Raw genomic sequence first — 19,507 nt, 5'->3', positions numbered from 1 at the left:
TTAAGCAAAAGGTTGATTTTTGTTTCGTTTATAACTATTGCAGGAGCAAGTAGAGTATAGGAAAGGAGAAAGAAGGAAGGAAAGGAAAGGAGGGAAGGAGTGAGAAAGGAAAATTTTGGACTGTAAGACTTCTAGCCCGTCATTATTTACTTTATTAAGCAAACTACACTTTGTTCCTGCCATTTCTGCCGACATTTCAATTCTTCAGTCTTTGAATTAGTTTACTTCCAAGAAGTTTGTAAATAGTCAGGCCTATCTTTCAGAGCAGCTGTCTTTAAATGACTTCATCCCACTCTCAATAGTGTGTGGGTGCTCATTTAGGCATTGAATATTGATAGAACTGCCTGTTTGCCAAGTGCACAGTTCTGCTACCTCTTCTTCTTAGTCACTGTGCAGGCTGGTTCTCTAAGCCTGAGGGCCTGGCATCTAGACCTTTCACAGTTTGGTTTGCAAAATAATCAACTATTGACCCTGATGAAGATGCAGATTCTTGTGGCTTGTACCCTGGAGTATCTGGTTTAACCATTTTGGACCAAGTACATGAGCTGTGCTATTTCTAACCATTCCGACTCTCCTCCACATTGTTTTGGGTTTTCAGACACTTTCTTCACTCTGTCTTGTGATATCTTGGTCTTTCCAGAAATCATTCCCCAGTAAAGCAATCTGTTTCTCTTTGTCTTTCTTCTCCTCAAGCTGCAAAGTTTAATTTACTTCCAAATAGACATTGGCGACTCTTGGCTATCTAAAAATATCCTTCCAGTGTGTAGAGGCAAGAGGTAAGAAAGTTGTCTTTATTCACTCTTTCTTTTAATTATCCTATAGGTCATAGATCCCAGGACTTGAAAGATAACTGAAATTCCCTTTGAAGTAGATGAGATACAATTTTTCAGCAAATGTTAGCTTTGGGTCTGGGCACATATAAGACACTTCATAATAATTGATTCATTGGGTGTCTTTCCTGTTCATCTTCCTTGAAGCTGCCTAACTCCTTGTTATCACCATGGGACTGAAGTTTTAGTTACCAAGGCAGAAATTAGGAAATTCTCCAGATAGAATTTTTTTTTGATAGTGTCTTGTAATAGTGTGCTTTAATGCAAAAAAAATACAAAGGACCCTTTAGAGTATTGATGCATAATCACTTGATCACTTGATACCCCGTTACTCATTGATTTGCTCGAGGGGGCACCAGTAATGTCTCCATTCATCCCTGTTGCGTGCTAGTGTAGCCCAATGGCATCTGCTCGTTCTAGGAACATGAAGAGCCTCAAACCGATCATTCAGGGTCTTGACGAAGAAGTCTGACCATCTTGTAGGTGGGTGTCCACTCGATCTTTTGATGTCCCGTGGAATCCAGTCCGTCATGGCTCTAGTACAGCGGTCATCTCTAAATCTCATTACATGTCCAGCCCATCTGATTTTTGATGCCTTGGCAAATAAGACAATGTCCCTGATTCTTGAGTGTTGACGGAGATTGGAACTCTGGATTCTATCTCTCATTTGAGTGAAGCATGATACTCCAAGCATAGCTCTTTCGATTCCTCTTTGAGAGACCCAAATAGCGTTTTCATCCTGTTTTCGTAGGGCCCAGGTCTCTGAGGCATATGTTAATGCAGGAAGAACAGTGGAATCGAAGAGAGGTGCTCGGAGCTGGAGGTTCTTTGTCCTCTTAGTTATTTCTTCAACGCTCTTGAAGGCATTCCAAGACACTCTCTTCCTCCTGCGTAACTCAGGTGCCAGGTCATTCATCATGTTGACTTCTCGACCTAGGTATATATAACTGTTGCATTCGGAGATGATTATTCCGTTGAAAGTGAATGGAACATCAGGAACATGAACATTGTTTCTCATGAACATTGTCTTTGTGAGATTCAGTTGTAATCTGACCTTTCCACACTCACAGTCAAAGTCGGTCAGCATTTGTGCCGCTTGGCTGATGTTTGGTGTTATTGGAACGATGTCATCAACAAAGCAGAGGTGGTGTAGTTGCCGACTGTCTATCTTCACTCCCATTCTTTCCCATTCCAGTCGTTGCATGATGTTCTCGAGAGTGGCATTGAAGAGTTTCGGTGAAATGGTCTCACCCTGCTGAACCCCTCTCTTGACATGGATGATTACTTCTTTGTAGAATGGTGAGATTCTGGTAGTGAATCCGTAATACAGTTCACAGAGGATCCTGATGTATTGAGTTTGAACGCCCTGATTGGCTAGGGCTTCGATGACCGCTTCTGTCTCAACAGAATCAAAGGCATTCTTTAAATCAATGAACAATAGACAGAGTGGCATCTTGAACTCCCGAGAAACCTCAATGAGCTTGGTTATCATGTGGATATGGTCAATGACACTGAATCCTTTTCGGAACCCGGCTTGCTTGCATGGTTGTCCTTCATCTAGTGTTCTGCCAATCCTATTCAGGATGACTCTAGTGAACAGCTTGTAGATAACAGACAATAGGCAGATTGGGCAATAATTGCCAATGTCGTGGATGTCTCCCTTCTTGTATAGTAGTACAGTCCTGCTGGTTTTCCATTGGGATGGAATCTTGCATTCAGACAGGTAGCATGTGAAGAGCCGAGCCAGTGTATTGATGAGTACTGACAGTAAATTCTTCAGGTGTTCAGGTCTGACCTTGCCTGGGCCAGGTGCTCTTTGTTTCTTTACTGACGAGATGGCTTGTTGGATTTCGGAAGGGAGAACATTGGGAACGACATATCCATCCTGCAGAATTTGGTATGTGGGCAAGTGGACGTGGCTATTAAAGAGATCTGAATAGAAGTCATGAATAATCTTCTCCATTGCCCTTCTGGAAGATGTGATAGATCCATCAGGACGTCAGAAGGCAGACATCTTGGTCTTGTAATTGGTGAAGGACAGGCGGGCATTACAAAGGCTTTTCCCGGCTTCTGCAGCATCTACCAGCACTGCTACTCTTTTGTCTTTGAGGTCATCCTTGATCGCTTCTCTGCACTGTTTTGCCAGCTCGAATGTTTGCTTGTGGTTGCCTTAGGCATGTGCCAAGCCACGTTGGCGAATAAGTTCAAGAGTGTTCGAAGAAAGGTGTTTTTTTTTTTTTGTGGTTATCTCACTCTTGGCATTCCTTGCACAATCATGGAGGTGCTGAACCACTCGATAGTATTCCTCATCAATGTTGTCAATGATGGCATCTTCCCATGTTGCCGCAACAGAGCTAAGGAGCTCCCAGTTGGTGGTCGTTCTGGGAGTTCTCTTCTTAAACTTTTCATTCTTTTCTCCCTGCTCTGTGAAGTAGAATTTTGCACGAAGGAGATGGTGGTCCGATCCCAATTGGAATTTTGGGACAACAGCAACATCAGTCAGGCAAAACTGCCAATTGAATATGATGTGGTCTATTTCATTGTGGAACCGTCCACCGGGAGATTCCCATGTCCAACATTTAGATTCGGCCTTTTGGAACTGTGAATTACCATGGATGGTCTTGGTTGACATGTTGAACTCAGACAGTCTGTCACCCTGTTTGTTCCATTCTAGGCCATGGGTCCCAATGTGGAGTTCATCGGCTGATCTTTTTGATCCTATCTTGGCATTAAAATCACCGAAAATGATCTTGAAGAAGGTGTGGTCTTCTTTATAGAACTTCTCCAGCTCCATGTAGAACTTCTCAATTTCTTCTTCACCGTTATTGGATGTTGGTGCATAGACAACAAAGATAGAAAGTGCCGGCAGTGAGCCACATCTATTCATTTGATGCATAACACTTTCTGTATTTTCTTCTATTCCTCTAAACCTTCCACAAGGACCCCATGTCCTATTCTCCCACTCTTCCTTATTGTGAAACTCTATTTGTTCATTTTCTGGAATGCAAATGGCAGAGACCAGTCTTAAAGTGGTTTAAGTGAGATAGAAAAAGGACTCCAGGATTCTATCTTATCCCCACTCATGGGAAAGGATCATGCAAGTCAGTGACAGTCATATACTATTGGCTGGTCTTGTCTGGACACCTCCCACTTCCATTCTTGGACAATGACTCCCACACTTATAAACAAAGTTCAAAAAAGAACTTTGAAAAGAGAACTTGAAGAGAGCCCGGGCATTGTATGGGCCACATACTGCTGCTGCTCTGCCCTCATAGCTATGTTAGCACCACAGTCAGGCACTGGTTGTCCACCAGGAGGAGGTCACACCAGACTGGATAACACAAATTATCTGGGAGAGGAAGAACTCTGCTGACTGGACTATGTAGACTGTCCATGGTGCCCCCTACTTAAAATCCACTATTCTTGTCCCCATTCGGTGTTAGCCTTGCAGAAATCTCATACTGCCCCATTTGTGCTTAGTACAAGCTCCTAAACCTTTTCTTTTAAGTACTAAATTACATTACATTTTTTGGCACCATGACTTACAATAATGATAATGGCAGGGTTTTTTTTTTGTTATTAATTAAACATCACTTTATTATTGAAAAAGTACATACAACCCATAGCAAACTAGGAATAAACAGATTTTTCTTAATCAGGCAGGGCAACATAAATTCCATTAAAAGGCATTTTCAAAGATCTTTTCAAAATGAAATACTGAACTCAATGATCACTGCAAAGTGAATTTGAAGATTGTTTTGAAAGGGTCAATACGTCTACTAGAGAGATTGGGGTAATAACAACATGGTAATAAAAACATGGTTGTTCCCTTCTGATATGAAGGCAACCTAAATATTGAACCCCAAATTCTCTTCCTTGCACCCTGCCACTTTGGGTTTCTTCCATCACCTCCTATAAGTGCTATCATTATCTAATCTAATCCATTATCTTTCAGCCTCTAATTTCTAAGTGTCCCTGATTGATTTTAAGATTCCACTTTTATCAGATGCTTGTGGATAAAATGAATGGCGGGGTTTTACGTATGAAACATTCCAATACCACAGCCTCCACCGGAGTGTCATATTCCCTCACCGTTGTCCCAATGTCCCTTCTCACACAACCGCCTTCTTATTACCCTAACACCCTCCTAAGTGACGCGCTTGTTCCAAAAGAACAATTCCCAGTTTCTGCTGCCTTTAGACATCAGTTGTATTCTTATTATTGATGAGTACTGACGGCAGGTTCTTCAGGTGTTCAGGTCTGACCTTGTCTGGGCCGGGTGCTGTTTGTTTCTTTACCGACGAAATGGCGTGTCGGATTTCGGAGGGGAGAACGTTGGGAACAACATACCCATCCTGTGGAATTTGGTATGTTGGCAAGTGGACATGGCTATCGAAGAGATTTGAGTAGAAGTCATGGATAATCTTCTCCATTGCCGTTCTGGAGGATGTGATGGATCCATCAGGACGTCGGAGGGCAGTCATCTTGGTCTTATAGTTGGCGAAGGACAGGCAGGCCTTACGAATACTTTTCCCAGCTTCTGCCGCATCTACCAGTACTTCTGCTCTTCTCTCTTTGAGGTCTTCCTTGATCGCATCTCTGCACTGCTTTGCAAGCTCAGATGTTAGCTTGCGGTTGCCTGAGGCATGTGCCAAACCACGCTGGCGAATTAGCTCAAGAGTTTTCGAAGATAGGCGACTTTTTGTGGCTATCTCTCTCTTGGCGTTCCTCGCACATTCATGGAGGTGCTGAACCAGTCGATCGTATTCCTCATCAATGTTGTCAACAATGGCATCTTCCCATGTTGCCGCAATAGTACCAAAGAGTTCCCAGTTGGTGGTCATTCTGGGAGTTCTCTTTTTGAACTTTGCAGCCCTTTCTCCCCGCTCTGTGAAGTAGAATTTTGCACGAAGGAGACGGTGGTCCGATCCCGTTAGAAATTTTGGGACATCAGTCAGGCAAAACCGTCGATTGAATATGATGTGGTCTATTTCATTGTGGAATCGTCCACCGGGAGACTCCCATGTCCATCGTTTAGATTCTGCCTTCTGGAACTGTGAGTTACCATGGATGGTCTTGGTCGACATGATGAACTCTGACAGTCTCTCACCCTGTTCGTTCCATTCTAGGCCATGGGTCCCGATGTGAAGTTCTTCAGCTGATCTTCTCGGTCCTATCTTGGCATTAAAATCACCCACAATGATCTTGTAGAAGGTGTGGTCTTCTTTATAGAACTTCTCTAGCTCCATGTAGAACTTCTCGATTTCTCTTTCATCATAATGAGATGTTGGTGCGTAGACAACGAAGATAGAAACTGCAGGCAGTGAGCCACATCTATTCAAATGTAAACGTCTGATTCGGGTTGTTAGGCATTCGAATGAATCAATGCTCTTGGCCAAGTTTGTGTTGACAAGGACACCGACGCCTCCAACACCTCTTTTATCGCATGTTCCGAGGAACAATTCTTCTCCAGTGTCGAAAACGGCATGGTGAGATTCGTGCCTTCTTGTCTCGGTCAGACCAATGATGTCATACTTGATCATTCGCGCTTGTACCATCAGGTCCTCGATGGATGCATCTGATGCTAGCGTACGTGCATTGAAAGTACAGATGATCATTTTTGTCTTCCTTCATTGTGGCAGCCTACGTCGTCCTTGAGATTTTGTCGGCCTCTCCTTTCTCATCCTTCTCAGTGCTGCCATGTCGGTGAAGCCTTCAGGGTCAGGTGAATGAGACCAGTTGTAGTTACTGGTTTTGGCATATCGAATACACAGCGGATAGCTTGCCAGGCTCTTCCGTGCGGGCGGAATACTCTCGGTAGCTTGCCAGTCTTTCCGAGAGGGATAGAGGCTTTTGGGGTGACCTCTAATCACCCTTGTAGGTGTTACCATATTTGAACCCTATCAAATATGGTACGACAATTCCAGAAGATGGGTATTTAGTGTCTTATGATGTGTCGCGCGGCCGCTTATTATGGTTCCCTATATCCCACATATGAGGGAGATCATTCTGTGTCTCTCCCTCTCCTTGCAACTAACTTCACTCAGCGTGATACTCTCCAGATTCAACCACATAGCAGAAAATTGCACGGGTTTGTCTTTTCTTATAGAAAAGTATTCCATAGTGTATATGTATCATAGTGTTTTCTATTTCAAACCTTTAAGGGAAAAGGGTTCTTGTAAATTTCTATTTTTTAAGACCTAAAGAGTCTGGGGTCTATAATATAAGCACACAACTGAGAAAGTATTATTGGTTGAGGTTATCTGAATGCTGCTATGCTTTGTGCAATATTAGGATGCAAGACTCTGTGACTTGGCTCTGCTTCACTCTCCAGTGGCTCCAGTATTTTATGGTTCCTTGGGCCAGATGGAGCTAGTGCATGCTAGGTTCTTCTCAAATCACCACCCTCAGGAACTCTAGCTCCATGTATAAGTTAGGAAAAGAAGTCTGGCAGTTGGTCATGATTGGATTGTGTCTCCTCTGAACAGTGTCCAGAGATCAAGTGCTTTTTCTTTTTCCTGGATGAGGGTTGAGGCCACCCTCTCCCCAACTCTGCTTTGAGAAGAGAGAGGAGGAAAAGAATAGGAAACCTCCAAATCTAATTCAAGGTCATTTCATCCGAAAAGAAGAAAAGGTTCTGAATTGGCAAAATAGATCACTCTACAAACTTACAAGGAAATCATTTCTCTTTTTTCTGTTGTGGATTGACTTGTGCCATGATATCTCAGCCTTTCCCTACTGCCAGTCCCTTGCAAGAGTTTCCAAGTCATCAATAGACTCTGATCTCCCTAAAGGCAGAGAACACATTATACAGAGCTTGAACATACCTATAGGTGTGTGGCATACCACAGGTTTTTACTGATTGTTCTAATCAATATCAGTTGATTGAGTTCCTACTGTGTGCCTGGCCTTATATTAATGAAGCATCTACTCCCATAGTAACCAGCCAAATTGGGTTTTGTCTCACAGCCTGCAGACGAAGAGCATGAACTTGGAGATGATGTTAATATTTCTCCCATTCAGACTGTTGTTGACTCACCAATGGAGTCAGCTCACCAGAAGAGAGATTCACCAGCCCCCTTGGGTGTCACTTTTTTGCATTTATAAAATGAGGCTAATACAGTACCTCCCATCTAGAGCACAAGTGTTGATTAAATGAGATGATGCTTGTTCACATCAGCTGGCTACAAGTGAGGGCCGGTACAGAGTAGTTGGCATGAGTATTTCTGTATTTCAAGTATCAAGTGTTTGTGGGCCACTTATAATTACTCATTTATAATCACTCATCTCTTTTTTTGTTTGTGAAATGCTTGCCCTCTAGTAGACACAGGTTAAAGATCATAAGATATAGAATGACTGCACTTATTTGTGGGATATTAAAATAAATAGTATGAGACTACTATCCAAGGCCAGGTAAAATAGTTGCCAGGAGGACTGGTCATTGGTTAGACACTTGTCATAGATGTGTTTGGGGTGAGGGGCATTAGGATAGAGAAGGGACCAGTATGGCAATAATAGTTGGAAATGATCACTTTGGACAGAAACTGAGTGTTGAAAGTAGGTAAAGAGATATACCTTATAACCTTTCAGCGTCTGTATTGCAAACCATAATGCCCAAAAGGAAAGAGAGAGAGAGACAGAGAGAGAGAAAGAGAAAAGGAAAGTGCTTTCTATAGAGGCAGGCATGGTGGTGGTGGTGGTGGGGTATCTGGGGACATTGTTGGTGGGTAATGTACTCTGGTAAAATGATGAATGTTGGAACATTCTATGACTGAAACCCAATTAGGAACAACTTTGTAACTGTGTACCTCACTGTGATTCAATTAAAAGTGAATTAATTAAAAAAATTAAGATCATAAGACAAAATTTCCATTCGAAGGGTGCTTGTGGTTTGCTGGCAAAGGCAGTCATGTGGACACACAGTCAAAGGTGGTGCTCACCTTCCCGTGCTCTTGTGTTTAAGTCATCAGAGTAGTGCACAATTAAGGGTCAGTTCAGTTAAGTTCAGATTTCTAAAGCAGCATGGAGGAGAAGCATTGCCCCACTATTCTGTCTCGTTCCTTTTTTTTCTTTCTCAGTGGTGCTTAACCCAGTGACCTGCTGTGTCTTCATGTCCTGGACTGCACAGGACTGTCCTTCCCTACCCTAGCCGCATCCCCTTTTCTTTAAAACATTTATTTATTTATTTATTGGTTTTTGGACCAAAGCCAGTGGTGCTACTCCCAATGTGATGATTCGAGGTTGTTTCTAGCATGTTCAAGGAATCCTATGTGGCTAGAGATCAAACCCAGGGCTCCAGCATGCAGTCATACACTCCTGACCTTTGAGTCATCTCTCCCAGCACTGCCTTCACCTTCTTAGCTTTATATTTTCCAGATAGTCATTTTCCTGGGCCCAAAGACTTTTTGTCCCCAGGACGCCTGAGCAAAACTTATTTATCCTTACGATGTAGCTCAAGTGTCACCTTCTATGATAACTCTTCTGGATCTCTGGGTCTTTTCTCTTCCTAACTCATTTGGCACACAGTTTAGCCTCTAGCCAGATACTTTCTGAATGCTGTCACAGTATCATACGTGAACTACAGGTCCTCATCAAGATGCCCTCCATTCCCTGGCAAACTGGCACCAACTAGGAAGGAAGGAGGAAAGGAGGGAGGAAGGTGGCTTTTCCTAGCGATGAGCTGGAGGGTCCTCTGTGATTTGGTCCTCTACTGAGGACCTTTTGAACAGTGTCTCCATCTGGTAAGTGACTTCTCTGATTTTGATGATAAAGTGACAGTAAAAGAAGAACAGTGTAGTCTAGCTTCCATAAAGCCTATTGCTATCAATTAGACTGAGTAATTTACCCTCTAAGATCTCTTTGCTTCTCGCTAAATGGACATGATAACAGGATTCATGTCACAGAGGGCTGCAGTGAGAATTTTAGATACCATGCAGGGAAATCCCTTGACATAGTAACTGGCAGCTGGTAAACTCTCCAAGATTAGAGAAAGCTATTGATATAAATGTGGAAATGTATTTTGGAGATCCTCACTGGTTTACAAGTTGAAGCTCCAAGAGGAGTTTTCCTTAAGGAAGTGACTTGATGGTTTCTTAGGGTAATTAGAAAGAAACAAACAGCAAGTGGATTGCATAGAGGGAGTTTTATTTTGTTTGTTTTGTTTTTCCATGTTTGTTTTTCACACCTGTTTTCGCAGGGGAATGGGACTGAGTGTCTCAATGCAAATTTGACAAGTAAGAGACGTGGCTTCAAGTTCTCAGTAGTCCTAGCAAATGTGGAATCAGATCTCTCATTTGCTTTGGATCGTCTGGACAGCAAGGACAGCTGGAGTGTTGCTATTTTTTATTTCGAATAAAAGAGTCAGCTCCTCGTTACCATAGAAACCACCAACCTAATTATAAGGAGTTTTGTTCACTGGATAAAAGTCATCATTTCTTTCCTCCCCACGTTCATACAGGTTCCCAAAATGTTGGCATGGTTTTAGTACTATGTGAAAGGATTTGCTCTCTTTAGCAAAATGATTCCAATGCACCAGCCCAACACAGGAAAGAAAGCAATTGGGGTTGACCAGACACGTGGAGAAACACATCCACTGCTCATCTTCTATTCTGAATACAAATCATGAGTATTTAGCAAGAGCAAAATAATGTCTTGAGAGTTGTGTCCAAAGGAGGATACTCTGATCTATTCTACTACCAGGTCAATATAACCTTTCTTCTCGGAAGTATACCTTCCACCAGTCCCACTATAGAGTCTTACTTTAGATCCTCCTGTTGTTAGACTATAGACTGAGATTCTGAGTTGAATCATATTATATAACATTGCAATATTTGAAGAAGAAATGCTAAGCCATGAATTTCCGAGAGCTGACAGGCTGTTTAACATATGTTTGGGCTTTGCAGGCATGGTGAATAGTTGTATCTCACCTTCAAGGTTTGCATCCCCCAACCCCCAACTGTTGGAGTCTTCTTGATCATGCTTCTCTTTTCCTGAACTTGCTGTGCCATATTTTACTGGCCTTCATATTGATATGAAGAGAAGAAGAGACTCTTTCCCTTGATCTTAGAGAGATGGTCTCCCAGTTGTCAGCTGATCGAAAGCAAAGTCACAGTAAGGAACAGTAGTCTAGGATTTATTTAAGTATAAGATGGTTACTTAGAGGATAGAAATTTGTAAGTGCAATAAAACAATTTTTTGATATTCTGTTCATAGTATCTATCAGCTGCAGTTCACAGCTGGTGCTGGTCACATTACTTGCATTTTAGGTAAAAGGTAAAGGTAAAGGCCCTCCCGTTGATCATCGATTTGCTCGAGCGGGCCCAGTAACGTCTCCATTGGAGACTTTGTTGTTACTGTGTCTGGCATATCGAATACTCTCGGTAGCTTGCCGGGCTCTCCGAGAGGGGTGGAGGAATCGAACTCGCGTCGGCCATGTTCCACTAAAACATGAAGTTGAGATGTGAATGTTCCATACACACCATGAATTTGGTAAGCGATATAGATCCATTCAGGATGGAGAGAGGGAAGTCTCCACCGAGGGTCTGGAGAGGATGAGGCCAGGTAAAAGCCTCAGCATGAGAACAAAAATCCTGATGAAAAAGGCAAACCTAAAAACCAGCTTCTATGAATATTTGTGTGGGTTAAGATGACAGAGGGTGGAGACAGAGTGCATTAAGCTGGGGTGCGGTGCTACCAGCAGGTCAACCTGTACCCATCAGGCAAGTATATCAGCAGCCTTATGGTGTTATGGTGCCTTCAGGCTTCCTGACACCCCAGAATTGCCGCTGTGCCTCTGGCCAGACCCCAACAACCCGGAACCAAGTTTCATGAGAAATTAAATGGCCAAAAGTTAGGTATGTGGGAGCCATACTATAAATCACCTCTGGTTCAGCTATACAAACTCACTTATGGCCTTGCTTCAGACAGCCCAGGACAGGTAAGTCTTTCTTTGCGTTTGTCCAAAATGGCTTCCCGAATTTGGATACAGATTGTTGTGACTCACAGTTGCTCCTCGTGTGTTCTCCTTGGCTTTTTATGCCACTTTCCTCTGCTTTGGATGATGGTGGTCTGGTAGTTATAATAATGTTGGCAAGGTTATAAAAAATATCTCGAAAAAGATCAAAAGCTGCAGTTAATCTCAAATCCAAGCAAGGCTGGACAGACCAGGGTAGATCGTAGATGGGTGGAGCAGCCTATTGCCCACCCAAACAGAACCCCCCGGCAGCTGCTTGTTTCCACAATCCAAAATCGCTGCCATGTCCCCAGCCAGACTCCACCATCCTGGGATGGACCTCCCTGAGATATAACCTTCTGAAAATTTGGGTACATGGGTTTTGTAACTGAAATCTCCAGACTTTCTTGGGGTCAGGATGGGCTACCTTCTCCACCTCTCAGTACTTTGGGAAGCCTCAGCAGTCACACCCACAGCCCAAAGCTGCCACCCAGTTAAAAAGCTACTTCAGCTCTCCTTCCCACTAAAAATACTGAATGACCTGAACAAACACAAGGACTTCTTAGTAATTATATTCCAAACTAGGTAAAGGTAAAGGCCCTCCTGTTGATCGTCGATTTGCTCGAGCGGGCCCAGTAACGTCTCCATTGGAGACTTTGTTGTTACTGTGTTTGGCATATTGAATACTCTTGGTAGCTTGCCAGGCTCTCCGAGAGGGGCGGAATTATAATGAACAAAAAAAAAAAATAGAGAAAAGTGCCTGCCCTAGAGGCAGGCTGGAGGCGGGGGGTATTGGGGGAAGGGGTACATTGGGTGATGGTGAGAGGGAAACAGGGCATATAGGTCGTGGGAACTGTACACTGGTGGAGAGATGGGTGTTGGGTCATTGTATGACAAAAACCCAGTCATGAAAAGCTTTGTAATGGTCTAACCCATAAATGTTCAATAAAAAAATTTAAAAAACAAAAAGAAATGCATTAAGTCCTAGAACCTGGGTGACAACCTAGGACGGGTAAGTCTTTCTTTGTGTTTGTCCAAAATGGCTTCCCGAATTTGGATTCAGATTGTTGTGACTCAGAGTTGCTCCTAGTGTGTTCTCCTTTTCTTTTTTCTGCCACTTTCCTCTGCTTTGAATGATGGTGGTCTAGTAGTTGTAATAATATTGGCAAGGTAATTATATTTTTGAGTATGGCTTAGGGTCTTGCCCTGCTCAGAGCAGTTAAATCAGGTGCCTATTGCCTTGTTTAGCCAGGAACCTAGAATTCTTCTTTGATTGTTCCTTTATCTTACATACTCCATCAAACTATGAACCAGATTTTTTGGTATACTTTTCGGCCCTACTTTGTAGTGTTGAAGATTACTATTTGTGGTTCTGAATATCAAACCTAAGGGTTCACATGCAAAGCATGTACTCCAGCTTTTTAAACTCTCTTCTCCCTGCTAACAGCAAGTCTTGATTGGTTCTACTTCAAAGCCATGCCATCTTGCCTTCGTGGTCATCTCCTTTGTCACCACCACAGATTATACTGTCCCCTTTTTCCTATCTCACTGTTAGAGTCCCCTTCTGGCTCCCTGATGTCCTTGCCTCTCATAATGCATTTGCATAGTAGATCTATGGCCTTTTAAGAAATTTTTTATAACGCCGTGATTTACCAAGTTACTGATAATAAACTTTTTTCAGGCCTTACTTGTTCAACAGCAATCCCATCACCAAGCCCACCACCAGTGTGCCCTTTCCTCCACCATTTTCCCCAGTTTCCCCTCCACCACCCCAGGTTGTCCCCTTGCAAGCCCAAACAAATTTACTTCATATGGGCTGGAGCGATAGCACAGCGGGCTGGAGCGATAGCACAGCGGTAAGGCGTTCGCCTTACAAGCGGCCAACATGGCCTACCCAAGTTCGATTCCTCCACCCCTCTCGGAGAGCCCAGCAAGCTAGCGAGAGTATTCGATATGCCAAACACAGTAACAACAAAGTCTCCAATGGAGACGTTACTGGGCCCGCTCGAGCAAATTGACGATCAACGGGAGGGCCTTTTGTTTGTTAAAACATGAAGGCAAATGGAATCATCAAAACTTAGACCAATAAGAGTCAATTTGTGATAATTTTTATATCTTACATTGATGTTACTAAATGTTACATTGTCTGAGAAGCTAAATTTTTGCTGTTTAATGGTAATTGAGCTTTCTGTGTTTATTATTGATAGTCACTGAGCTTGCTGGTGTCTTTGCAATATTCCCATCAGATTTGTTGTGATCCTACTGGGCTGAGAGTATTATGAAATTTTGAGGTATCTAGGCCTCAAGGTCCAGGGGCTATAGACCGGGAATAGTTTGGTGGCTTGGCGATGTGATGAGGTTCACCTGTCAAGTTGGGCTGTTCTGTGTCAGAGGGTGCCAGGGTGTGGATGAAGGCTGCTGTACCTGCAAGGCAGAAAGGGGAATCTGCCCACCCCATTCCAAGAAGACTGCCAGGTTCTCAGCCCCAACCAGACCAATCTACCTGGGAAGAATTGATGTCCATGTTCTTTTGGAGAAATGACACTGGGTTGTTTCTCTGCTGGCAAGATGGAAGGTGTGGGTGTTTGTGCCTGGGTTTTCCAATGGTGGGGTGGGGGGTGAGGGGAATTCAGCTGGCCTCCATTCTGAGAATACTCCAGGGTTTTTAGCCTCTAGACTGGTCCCACCTGGGAGTGTCAGCTGCTCCTCATTCTTGTTGAAATCAGATGTGTCACTGGGCCATTTCGATGTGAGAGTGTCAGGTGTGGAGCAGGCACATAGTCTTGTAAAACCACATATGCTTGCCCTCTCAGAACTTTATTCATGGCTTCCTTTTACACTGACAGTGAGACCCAGACTTGTGAAGACTGGAGGCCCCAGTACCAAGCCCATCTCATTGATCTCGTCAGCAACCACTCTTCCTGTTGCTTGTTCTGCTCTGGCTTGACCACTCATCTTTCTAATCTTTGAAATGCCACATCCTCCAGACTATTCTTCCTGCAATTTAGTATTGCTCGATCTATTGTTACATTTTAATCTCTCTATTGAAACAATGTTTATTAGAGCAACAGGAGTTACAAAGTTATTCCTAGTTGGGCTCTTGACAAACTTTGTGCCATCACTGATCCTGCCATGAGTGTCAGACTCCCTCCACCAGTGTCCCTATGTACCTTCTCCTTCCTTCATCCCCCCACTCCCACCCTGGCCTCAGCCTGCCATCTTGACAGATACCTTTTAAGTTTGGATCTCATGATTTCAGTGATGTTGACTCTATGGTTACGATATTTAGCTCTGTTATTCCTTACTGCCAGCAATATACATGTATCCCCTGGATCCCTGCCCCTGTTGCTTCTCGTCTATCTCTTCCCTCCTTCCCTTTCACTCTATTTCTTCTCCTTATACTCTGGGGCCCAAGGTGACCCAGGCGTCCCCCCTATTTAAAACTTTGCATTTACTCATCCAGTTACTTAACATATCACACATAAGTGAGATCATTCTGTGTTTATCCCTCTTCTGGCTTCATTTAACATGAAATCTTCCGGTTCCATCCATATTGCAGCAAACTGCATGATTTCATTATTCCTTAAAGCTTCATAGCATTCAACCGTGTATCTATTCTAAATCTTCACGATCTACAGAACTGTTGTTGGACAATTCCAAATCTTACCTATTCTGCTGAGTGCTGCAATGAATGAGGGTGTGTGTGCATACGTCCTTTAGAATGACTGTTTTTCTCTCCTGGGGATATAGTCTCTCTTTTAAATGATGATCAGGAGAGGACTTCTGCCCATCTTCTAATAATTAGCAGCTCCTCTAATCGCCTCCATTCCTCATCTTTACTCTGTTTCATTAACCTGATTTATTTCACTTCATAGGACTTAACATTCTGTCACCCTTTTATAAAGTGTCAAAACATGTCTCTGAAAGTATTTTCCTCTCTAGAACATAAGGAAATGAACCTTCTCTGACTTGTTCAACTGTATACATTGATGATCTGTAACAGTGTCTAGTTCATAGTAGAAGCACCATAAGTATTATTTGAAGGAGTGACCCAATATAAGCTTGTAATACAAACATATAATACACTTTATGACTCACATATATTTATATTTTCCTCTTGTGAGAAAACTGCAGCTCAGGGAGATCATTTACACCCTAGACCCTTGAAAGCTTAGAACTGCTGACTTCCTAAGAACCAGTTGTGTGAAGTACTTGAGTATTTGAATTTGTAACCCATTTGAATTTTTCTTTCAGTACTTTCAAGCCTGGCAGGGTTTTGCCCAACTTTGTATGTGGTCCTTGGTCACTGTCACTGCCTCTGTCCTCCCGTTGTTCATCGATTTGCTCGAGTGGGCCTGGTAACATTGTGAGACTTGTTACTGTGTTTGGCATATCAAATATATCACGGGTTGCTTGCCAAGCTTTGCCATGAGGGTGAGATACTCTTGGTAGCTTGCCGGGCTCTCCAAGAGGAGCGGAGGAATCGAACTCGGGTCAGCCATGTTGGCTGCATGCAAGACAAACACTACCCGTTGTGCTATCAAATCCAGCCCATGGTCCTTAGTATTGGTGATAAACAAGATGTTTTAGACATGGGCAGGCATTATAATGAATTACAGTGTGAATGTCTTTTTTGGGGGGGACAATACAGTTTAAAATATTTTATTTTTAACAGTGAGAATAGTTATCTTGGCATAGAATTCTCCAAGTGAATCCTATGCTTCAGTGTTTCTTTAGTATGTTCATAGTTATACAGCCATCACCACAATTAATTTTAGACTACTGCATCACTCCTGAAACAAACCCTTCTACACATTAATCTTATTTTCTGTGTCCCATCCTTTCTACTTATCCAGCCCTAGACAATGTTTAACCTATTTCTGTCTGTAAAGATTTGCTTTGTTTTTTATAAAGGGAATTTTATAAATTTTATCAATTCCTTTTATTTTATATGAAGGGAATCATACAAGATGTGGATTTTTGTGCCTGAAAAAAAAATTTAAATTAGCACATAGTTTTCAAGTTTCTTCAACATTGTATCATAGATCAGTACTCTATTTCTTTTTAGGGTCGAGTAATATTCCATCACAGTGATATGCCACATTCTGTTGATTCAGGCAACATTTTATAGAAGAAAAAAATAGTGGCTGTTTCTACTTTTTGGATGTATAAGTAATGCTGCTCTAAGCACTTGGGTATCATTTATTTTGTGGATGTATGTTTTCAAGTCTTTTGAATTCTCCATGTAGGAGTAGACTTGCTGGTTTGTAATGTAACTGTGTTTAGTACTTTTGGGAGAAGGCATTTGGGGGGACGGTGTACTTAAGAGCTTTTTTTGGTTTGGTGCTCAGGAGTCACCTCTTTTTTAGTGTTTAAGGGACCATATATGGTTCTGGGGATCAAACTAGGTTAGCCTCATGCATGGCAAGTGCCTTTCCCTCTGGGCTATCTTTCTGACCTGTCCATGTTTAATATTTTAATATTTGAAGCCTTTCCAAAGTAGTTACTCCATTCTCCCTAGCAACGTATGAAGGCTCTTTTCTGGACTTACTGGCATAGATTGTCTTTTTATTATGTCCCTCCTTATGGGTTTGGAAGTAAACTTACTTTCTCATTTTCCTTCATTTATTCATTTTTCAGCTTTTGTTTATTTGTTTTGGGTCACACCCAGCAATGCCCGAGTCTTGTTCCAGGCTCTTATTCAAATTATTCAATTGTTAACCTACTTTCGATCTATAATTTTTTTACTCTCAATATACCATACATTAAAAATATTAGCTTATATTTGTAGCAAAGTAAGAGTTTTTCTATAGATATCAATGATCATTCCTGGAGGGCTTTACTATATGGGGTGCTGGGTATCAAACCTGGTTGGCTGCATGCAAGGCAATCACCCTACCTGTAGTACTATCTCTCCGTTCTACATTTCCCTCTCAAAGAAAAATGTAATCCCTCCCAGATGTCAGCAGGGAGATTATAGTGTCTAAGCAGAATTTTATAACATTTTTTGACCTTTGTTTTTAAATTATCACTCTTTTGTTTTAAAGCGAGGGCATCATATACACTTTAAAATGTTTTATTAATATTTAATTTAAATTCTACATGATTCACTAATTAAAGTATTTAATTCAGTGACCTTTAGTATACTTACAAAGTTTGTTGCTCATCACCATTCTCAATTTCTGATATTTCTCTTATTGGAAAGAGAAGCCCTATAGCATTGGCTATCATTTTCTAAATTGCCCTCCATTTTAACTCAGACAATTGTTAACCTACTTTCGATCTATATATTTTTTTACTTTCAATATGCCATACATTAAAAAATATTAGCTTATATTTATAGCAAAGTAAGAGTTTTTCTATAGAAATCCAAAGTTTCCTGTAACCTGGGGCTGGAGAGATAGTATAGCAGATAAGATGTATGCAGCCAACCCCGGGTTCAAACTGATCTCTGGCTTCCCATATGGTCCCCTGAGCACGACCAGGAATGATTCCTGAGCACAGAACTATGAGTAAGCCCTGAGCATTGCTGGGCCTTAACCCAAAATAAAATCAGGTTTCCTGTAACATAAGTATATAACAAGAAAATTTAGTAAGTTTAGTATTAATTATAAAAAGTTGCCTCTATAGGTAATCTAGGCAAAACTCAACAAGGAAACACTGGTCTTGAAGGAAGAAATGGAAGTGATGAGCCTCAGAGACATGTATGGGGTCCTTAATCTCTGAAAAATTGAGTGTACACTCTTCTCCAGCAGAAGGAAGACCACATGCTAGTTTACACCATGTCTCCATAAATCCAAGGAGATAAAAACCATATCAAATTCCCTTTCAGACCATGATGTTTTGAAAGTGGAAATTAATCACCAACAGAAATGGGGGAATTCTGAGTGAAAAAATAAATGAGTCATTATAGTTATTACCATAAAAAGAAGAAAGAAACAAAGCAAGGGAGCAACAAATGACCAAAGGCGTCAAAACATAGTTTAGGCTTGTGGGAATGGGGCGGGGGGTACAGTGTATGGTTGGGAGGGGTCTATGGGACATTGCTGGAGGAAGTGGCAATCTAAGTGTTGGCATAATGTGTGCTGGAGAGAATCATTAACAATATTATAATTTATGTTCCATCAATAAAAGCGTTTAAAAATGTAAAAAGTGGTGAACACGGAAAAAATAACGATTGCTATGAAGGTCAGTGGGGGGTCTGTAGATAGGGCTGATATTCCCACAGTGAAAAGAATATGGCAAATATTTGGGAAACAGCTGCTAATAGATGTCTTTAGAGCACACTAACTAGATAGGGATGCACTTAGTCTTTGGACAGAACAGAGGGAGGCTGTGTTCCTGCAAGACCACATCTACTTCATTGCAGAGAACCTACCGCAGAGGAGACTGTGACTATGAGCATGCCCTGCAGGGAGAAATCCTGCTTCACAGAGGCAGGTGGGGACTCGGCAGTTGCTATGAGGAATGCAGGTAGAGCGTTGCCTGACACGATCAAGAGCTCATGAAGTGTTTGCTGAACTCAGCCATGTCCAAGAGGATGTTCTGAGTCCTTTCTGTCCCACAACTCTTCTCAGTTTCATTATCCCATGGTGACTTATCTCTACCCCTGCTACTAATTCTTCCCAAGCAGAGGTATTCCCCCCCACCCCCACCCTCCAAGAGTGAAGTAAGCTTTCTGTGTTTGAGGGTAACTGAGTAGCAGCATTCTGGTGCTGAAATATTC

Source organism: Sorex fumeus, unplaced genomic scaffold, assembly GCF_029834395.1.
Source record: "Sorex fumeus unplaced genomic scaffold, SorFum_2.1 ptg000072l, whole genome shotgun sequence".
NCBI lineage: Eukaryota > Metazoa > Chordata > Mammalia > Eulipotyphla > Soricidae > Sorex > Sorex fumeus.
This window is presented reverse-complemented; position numbering follows the sequence as displayed.